Source organism: Natator depressus, chromosome 13, assembly GCF_965152275.1.
Source record: "Natator depressus isolate rNatDep1 chromosome 13, rNatDep2.hap1, whole genome shotgun sequence".
Classification (NCBI taxonomy): domain Eukaryota; kingdom Metazoa; phylum Chordata; order Testudines; family Cheloniidae; genus Natator; species Natator depressus.
In genome coordinates, this window is record NC_134246.1 from 18896017 (window position 1) to 18904004 (window position 7988).

At 40.5% G+C, this 7988-nt stretch overlaps 1 protein-coding gene across 2 annotated transcripts in view; it reads right to left on the reverse strand.

Annotated features, from left to right (window-relative positions):
- Positions 1 to 511, reverse strand: part of EYA2 (EYA transcriptional coactivator and phosphatase 2) — a 154891-nt gene extending 154380 nt beyond the window's left edge. The window contains exon 1 of one of the 2 annotated variants that reach the window (XM_074970087.1): positions 338 to 511. The gene's annotated coding sequence lies outside the window, so the exon portion shown is untranslated. The remainder of the gene's footprint in view (positions 1 to 337) is intronic. The other variant, XM_074970084.1, reaches the window with a different exon arrangement.
- Between the last annotated feature and the right edge of the window lie 7477 nt (positions 512 to 7988).

Genomic DNA, 7988 nt, shown 5'->3' on the forward strand with positions numbered 1-7988 from the left:
TGGTCTGGGGGATGCAGTAGGCTCCCCCTCCCGAGCCCCCCAAGAAACAGAAGGCAGCCGCAGCATGGGGAGGACAGGAGCCGGGTATTTCATCTGAGCGCCCAAACCCTGTGCAGAGGGCTGCACATTTCCTTTCAATTTGGAGCTCTCAGGCAGCCGCCCGGCTGAAATCCCCACTCCCCAGACAAGGGCGTGGGGACCGGTGCCTAAAGCATCCCTCGCTTCTCCCCGCCCCTTGCAAGCAAGGGCCAGTGTCCAAAGCACCCCCAGGTGCCCCTCTGCGTGCCCAGCGGGGCCAGTGCCCCGACCGCGCTGGCAGGGAAGGGGTCGCACTCACCACCGGCTGCGGAAGGCGCTCGCCCCGGGGCTCTCCGCTCCCTGTCCCCGCACCGCCCGCGAGGGGAGGGAGGCTGGGGCAGCTGCCGCGCGGCTGGGAAGTCTGGAGCCGGTGTAAGAGCAGGCTCTGCCGGGCTTCCCAATGTGCCCTCCAAACTCCTGACACAGCCCCAGTGAGCATGTGCGGAGTGAGTGCGCACATGCCCGCTGGGAAAGTGAAGCCTCTGCCCTTACCTTGTCCCTTGCCAGGAGTCCGATCGCGAGCCCGGAGCACGGGGCTGCTGGAAGGGCAGGTGCTGGACCGCGGGGCCACAGCGCTAGTAGGGAATGGCAGAATTCCGGTCTGCGTCTGCGATGCTGGAGCAAGGAGGAGGGGGGATCCCTACAGCGAAGTCAACGTTGGAGCCAGGCTTAATAAAGCAGCCCCCTCCCCCCCAAAAATATCATGAGATGGGCTTGAAAAATCACCGGAGTTTAAAAAGCCCAAACAATTTATTTTAATTTGCCTTCTAGCTCTGAGCCTGCAGGGCGCACTTAGGTCCCATTTTCAAGCTCTTCTCCTCAAACACGAGGGCTAGAAAGTTGAGGGAGAGAATTCTGAGATAGTCACGGAACCACTTGTCTCCAGAAGCTGAGGTCAGAGGTAAAACACCAGTTACTGCGAAACCTCGCCAAAAATCATCAGGATTGGCAACAGAGATGTTCGTGGTGCCTTCACTTCAAGATTTCATAGGGCGAGATGCATGGGGGTTGTTCCAAGTACTTCACAATCCAAGTACATTGTGTAAATAAATCTGCTAATAGGTATATGTTTCACTCTCAATTGTCTTTCAGATTATTCTGAGTTCCTCTTTTATTTATTACCCTCTTTGATTTCTCTTTAATTGGTGCTGGTAGTTGTTTAGCCTATTTTCCCCTTCTTCTGAATTTATAATGCTTCTTTTGCTGTTATCAAATCTGCCTCCTATTATGACATTTTAATTGTTTTGCTGAAGAAGTACCTTTATAAAATGTGATAGAATTCATAACAAAAGCCAATAAATGGTTTCAATCATTTGGTAAGGTGTAATAGAATAGTATGCTTTTGTCTGTATTATTAAGAGAAATATGTAGCTATAAAATGGTATAAGTATACATTTAAATATAAAATGTAAAAAAAAAAAAAATTGATGCTGTAACTGATTTAAAGTGGGAAGTCGGTTTCCACTCCAGTAAAACAATTGTTTTGTGGCAGTTTCCGTTTATACCCATTGCTTCGCAGACTGGTGACTTAGAGTGCTAGGGCCTGATCCTGCAAACGCTTACGTGAGTAAGGTGACTAACCTGTGTTGTCCCGTTGAGCTCATTGATGCACAGGGAGCAGAGCTTTTCACAAACCAGGTGGTGCATGTGCCGCCCCAATCAGCCTCCTCAGATTCTGCAGTTCCTCTGCCAGGAGACCCATCACGTACACACAGACTAGCTTGATACATGAGCCACACATATACAAATAGAAACACTCAGATATGTCCCATATATACATAAAAAGACACATGAGATTCAGAGATACATTCTGATCCTCTCAGTATATACACCTTACTGAATCATACAAATCTCCCCACTCCTCCCCCAACCATATATGTACAAGTGCATACTCTGTGTATCTACTTCTTTCACATACACCCCACATTCTCACACACACAATCCATCCACGCACATTAATACACTCATGGATTTAACTCAAACTTTTGACAATGGAACAAAAACATCATTGCAACTAGACAGCTGGTTTTACTATCAAAATCCCTTGGATCAGCCTGACTGCAAAGTATTCCAACATTTCAAAGGAAATCTAGAGTCCAGCATCAGCTTGGAGCTGGAAAAATTCCTAATATGAACTGCCTTCTATAGCCCCACAAAACCAAAACTCAGTTGTTACTCTCCCTCCTCTCCATAAGTTCACAGCACTAACCCACCACGGGTTTGCTGCAGTTCTGAATTTGTGTCACTCTCACATGTTAAATTAACCTAAATCCCTAGCCTGGACTACCACTTCTCTGATTTTCTTCACCTAAATTTCTGACCCAGCGCTGATCCACAGGCTATCCATAAGTAACCATGTCCTTCATGAATAGTCTCTGCAACTTTCCCTCCTTCCTCCAATAACCTAATTGCCCTGTTAGCAGGACTCCTTACCAAGCAGGTAAATACATAATGGTACTTACATACAAAAAGTCTTACATACAAAATACACTCAGGCCCTGATTTAACAAAGTATGTTAGCAGCTGCCCAGCTTTATGCATGTGAGCAGTCGTATTGAACTCAGTAGGATTACTCATGTACTTACAGCTAGACACGTGCTTAAGTTATTATTCTTATTTGTATTAGTGCCTAGGACACCCAGTCATGGACCAGTAGTCTGTTGTGCTAGGTACTGTACAAATGCAGAACAAAAAGGCAGTCCCTGCCCCCCAAAGAATTTACAGGCAAACAAATTATGAATTGAGGCCTGAAGCACTTGTTATGAGCTGATGGATAAACATATTTATATATTTTAGCATGTTTATTATTTATCTGAAGTACTTTAATAATATGTTTAGTAGAGCAGTTTAAAAAGAGGAGGGAATTCACTTTCATTTTTAGTTTCATAATTCAAAATATTTTTACCAGTTCTCATATATAGCACCTTATATAACTTTTCATCTGAAGATCAAGAGAGCCTAGGCACAAGTGAAACTGTTCTCTACAGCTCATGCATAAATGTAAGAGTGAAATGGACACCGTTTAAGTGTTCATAGATTTTATTATTTATTAGATTTGTTATTCAAAATGGATTAATGTTCCAGCTAACTGTGGGAACCGTACCTGCTGCTTTATTTCACTGTTATGGTTGTGTCCAACCCTGCAAAATTGCTGGAAACCAGTTTAGTTTATTGGTTTCTTATGCATCTCCAAGAGGGTGGTGGCATTCAATTCAGAACTGGTCCTGTGTCTTCTAGGAACTGAAAAGATAAAAATAGGACACAAAATGCAACTGGAGGAGCGAGGTATATTCACTAGAGCTGGGCAGGATCCTGAATTTCTGTCCCATGGGAAATTTTGCATTTCTGAAAAAAAGTTCCAAATTGGAACAAAAAGTCAGAAGTGCAAAATTTCCCAAGGAATAGCAGTATTTGAACAATTCTGTTCCAGAAAACTTGAAAGGGAATTTTTTAAACATTTTCTGCTGGCTCCCTGACTACCTAGTGGGGTCCCCAACTGCCCTGCTGGCAAGCTAGTTGTACATCCAGGGGCACTGGGCAGTTCACTCAGCTGCCAGTCAAGCAGCCCAGGGAGCTAGCCAGCTGGGGAGCTGACTGCCCCTGGAGCCTGAGGTGCCCCAGTTCTATGGCAGCCTGTCATGTGGACTACTGAAGAGCTGGAGGCCCCAGATCCACTGCAGCCTATCCTAGTCAGGCTGCTAGGGAGCTGGAGCAGAAATTTTCAGTTTCGTACAAAGTGGTTTTTTTTTTTCTGTCACAAAATTAATCCAAAGAAAAATTCCCAACCAGCTCTAGTATTCATCCTGACAGGCAAGAAACAAACACTGTTACATCAGGGCAAACAAGTGTTTCCCCAGTATAGCAAACCAGGCAACAAAGGAGAAACACTTAATTTAAACTTAACATAGCAGCACCTTTAGCTTTAGCTATTATGACCTTAAACCAACTTCTGATATGTACCTAGAAAGCTGGAAAGTCATATTGATTCAAATGGGGTTAAAGAAGGATTTGATGGGATACTGATCCAGTATTGCCAACCCTAAGCATCCAAAAATTATGCACAAAGCCGCAAACAATCATGAGATTGACTTAGAAATCATGAGATTTTATAAAAAATTTAGGGTCCTTTTTATTTGTCTTCTGGTGTTTGAGTCTTTAGGGTGCAGAGTTTTTCAAACTTTCCTCTGCAACGATGAAGGCCAATAACTTCCTTTCCCCCCGCCCTAAAAATGAAAGCTGAGATTCCTGGAAAAAACATGACCCTAAGAACTAGGTCTATAAGAAAAACTCCAAATTTCATGAGACTTGGTATAAAATAGCAAGAGCTGGTGGCACTATGGTCTCATAACTGCAGTGAAACTGGACTGGACTGCAGTGAAATTTGCCTTCCCAGAACTAATGCATGCTTTCTTATTTTTAAATATTTTTTGAATTATTATTGTTCATTATAGAACACCATTAATTTTACATCTGCTTTAAAAACAGAGGAGAGGCACCCTGCCTCAAAGTGCTTACAATCTATACAAGACCCAAAGTTATCCTAATCTTTACTTTTTATAGAGATAAATATAGTTTAAAAAAAAAATCCAGATACTAGGGCTCAGTCCTGCAAGAGACTGAGCACACTGGCCCTGATCCAAAAAGCAGTTTAAGCACATACTTAACTTTAAGCACCCAAGTAGTCTCAAATTGGCCTCAATACAGCAGAACACTTAAGTACTTACATGATTATCCTATAAGACTATTCAGTTGCTCAAAATTAAGCATGAGCTAAGTGCTTCGCTGAATTAGTGACAGCATGCTCACTCAGCACCTTGCTGGACTGAGTCCTCAGTAGCTAAGCACATGATTTAATAAAGACCCCTGTTCTTGCATCTCTTATTTATCATCAGAACTGGAGGCATCCATTTATTATATTTTTTGCATTTGTATTTATTTATAGCAAATAAAAATCAGGTCATAATATTCAACAAATTCTTAGTTGTTTCTTTAGTACTTGTGAGGGACCAATATTTGTTGCTTTGCCTTCCACTGCTTTCAAGTTCAGAACATTTGTAACTGATAAACAAAGTGCATGTTAGCAATTAAAGCTCAAAATTAGGTAGGCAGTAAAAAGTAATCTGAGAGGAGGACCATAGCTACTGATATTATTGAAGCTGTTCTTGAAACATATGGTTTCCAATCTTTAACACAATGCACAAAAATAAAACCCTGCACCCTGTGAGTGCCTGATCTTTTCATGGCAAAATGATCAAATATGCCTGGTTGGTTTTTAGTTTTACAACTCTTTCCTCATTCTGTTTTTAAAAATAGAACTGTGCCATTTTACTTTAGCTCAGGATCTGCCCCATTGGTATCAAGCAGAGACGGGTTTTGTTAATTAATTTGCACTGCTGAATTGACTAGAAAAAATGGAGCTTTTATTGTTTAATAAAATAAAATTGCAGGTTTGCTTGAAAATTTCCACTCTCTCACAAAACAGGAAATGCTTCTTTTTTGCAATGGAAAAGTTGCTTTCACTGTGAAGATGGTGAAATTTCACAAAAAGAACATGTGTGGAAAAAGTTGTAATTTATTCCAGGGTGGAATATTACCATACTTTTACTGTGAAAAACCATGTTTGCTGGTAGAAATAACAAAATTTCACCTGTGGTTAGATTTGCCTAAACAATAGCTTTGGAAGTGGAAATGTTTAAGATAGAAACTGAATCTCATAAACTTTTGATACAAATATTTAAAACAAATGTGGGTTAATTTATCATTTTTGCCCACAGCCTTTTTATTAGATATTTTAATATAACAATGCACAAACACACAGTAACAGGATACAGAAATCTTCTGTTGTACTAACTTATTAGCAGATGTTGGAACATTACATGCAAATACTGACTGATTTCTGCTGACTCACTCTGACAGGTGAAGGTCACTAACCCTTCACAGGATATAAATGAGATGGGAGTGGCTCCCTAGGTAGAGGAAACTAGGATCTGAAATAGGGGGAGACAGTCTGGAAATCTGAAGGACAATCTATCTTGGGGAGAGTCTTGGGTTGAGATTTGTTATCTTATTTCAGTTATCAGTAGCTAATTATCCCAGGAAGAGTTTAAGAGCTAGCCCTTTTTTTGTGTGCAAATGTTTGTTTTGTATTAGTGGTGTTGAGCCTCATCCTGTTTGTATGAGTAGTTAGTAACTATCTAGAATTTGTAATTTTATGATCTTAAATATGTCTGAGAATCTGTTTTCTTCAATGTTATTTCAAGACATCTCAGCTGGTTTTGTATACTGAACTGTTGCTTTAGCTAACTTCCTTCTAAGTTACATTACACTTGATGGAGAAACTGGGGACCAACTTGATTGTACTTTCAATGTAACTTAACTACAGCATAGAAACAGGCTTTCAAAAGGCTGATTTATGAGCGGAACTAAGGCTTGCTTAGTACAACATTTTCACAGTAAGAGTTACATTCCCACAAAAAGGAACACTGTCAGGTACAATGACCATGAGTCAATCCTGCCAGACTAACTGCTCCATTCAGATGAGCAAATCTGGCAGCCCTAAAACTCATTAGAAATATTATAAGTTTGGGGTTAGAATTCCAGAAATATTCCAAAGCATGTCCTTTTACTACATATTTGAAAGCTTAGTGATAATTTGCCATGGTGGAAACAAGAATAAATGCATTTTGGAATTCTTAGGAGTATTTCTAACTAGTTTGTCATTTTTTTCTCAATAAATGTTAATTGGATCATTTAACCTATTAGATAAATGATGGAAGGTCAATCTGTTTATTGAAGAATCACAAAACACCCATTTGGGATACCTTCAAAATGCCTAACTCTTATGAAAGAATGCAAGTGACTTCAAGCTGCAGAGATCCAGAGATTCCAGTTTAACCAATTTAGAGGAAAGAGCACATAGACATAGATTACAGGTGGAAAGCACCAGTACCTTTAGTCTACTCTCAGCTTTTCTAGCCTGTGGGAATACAGTAGCTGACAGACTGTTTTGATAAAGCTGTGAGATTATTTGCAGGGACTTCTGCATAGGCCACACCTCCATATTGAGGGTGAGAGTAGCCCATATCCTTGTGGTACATCACCAAGGGCTGTATTTGGCCTTCAGATGACTCTTTGGTCACCCCTGTGGGATGTAAAGCAAATAAATCGATGAGATTTATAGTTTGGGACCTATGCTCTACAGAAGATTTTCTACTATCTGTTTCTCCAGGATAACTTAAAAAAATTACTTCTCTGGCAAAATGTTTCCTTTTCATTTGGTGCTCAAGTAGGCAATTTGTCCACATGCCTCCTGATATTCCTAAAAAAAAATGCAGCTTCTCATGTTTGTTTTTATTTTTTAAATCCTATTTTCAACTTTCACCAATTATTGCTTAATAATGTAGTGAGTGACCAAACAGGAGACTGGGCTTTGTGTATTTCTTCAGTGGAGGGAAAGAAAAAGCAAACATCAGCTCTATACAATACAGTTCAGTCCTGACCCAAGAGATTCACTCATCTACTATTTTATCAGGAGAATAACTTTGGAATTGCTTCTCTTTGAGAGCTGCAATTGCAGGAGGCAGTGTGATAAGATCTCTAGTTGACTTAGGGCTATTTAAGTACTTTTACTGGCTTGGGATTGGGATCCTTGTAAATATATGAAATATATTTTTGAGTACAGTATGCTGTCCAAAGAGTAATTGTGTACATATGGCCTGTAAACTCAGTTTAGACTGTTATAATATTTTGCGCTTTACATCTTCAATGTGCTGTACAAATATTAATTAATGGATCTCCAGAATACCTTTATAAGGCTATTATCCCCATTGAACAGATGGAGAAATGAAAGCAGAGAGATGAAGTGACTTGTCCACTGGTCCCAGCTGACTCTCATATCAATGTTTGTTCTT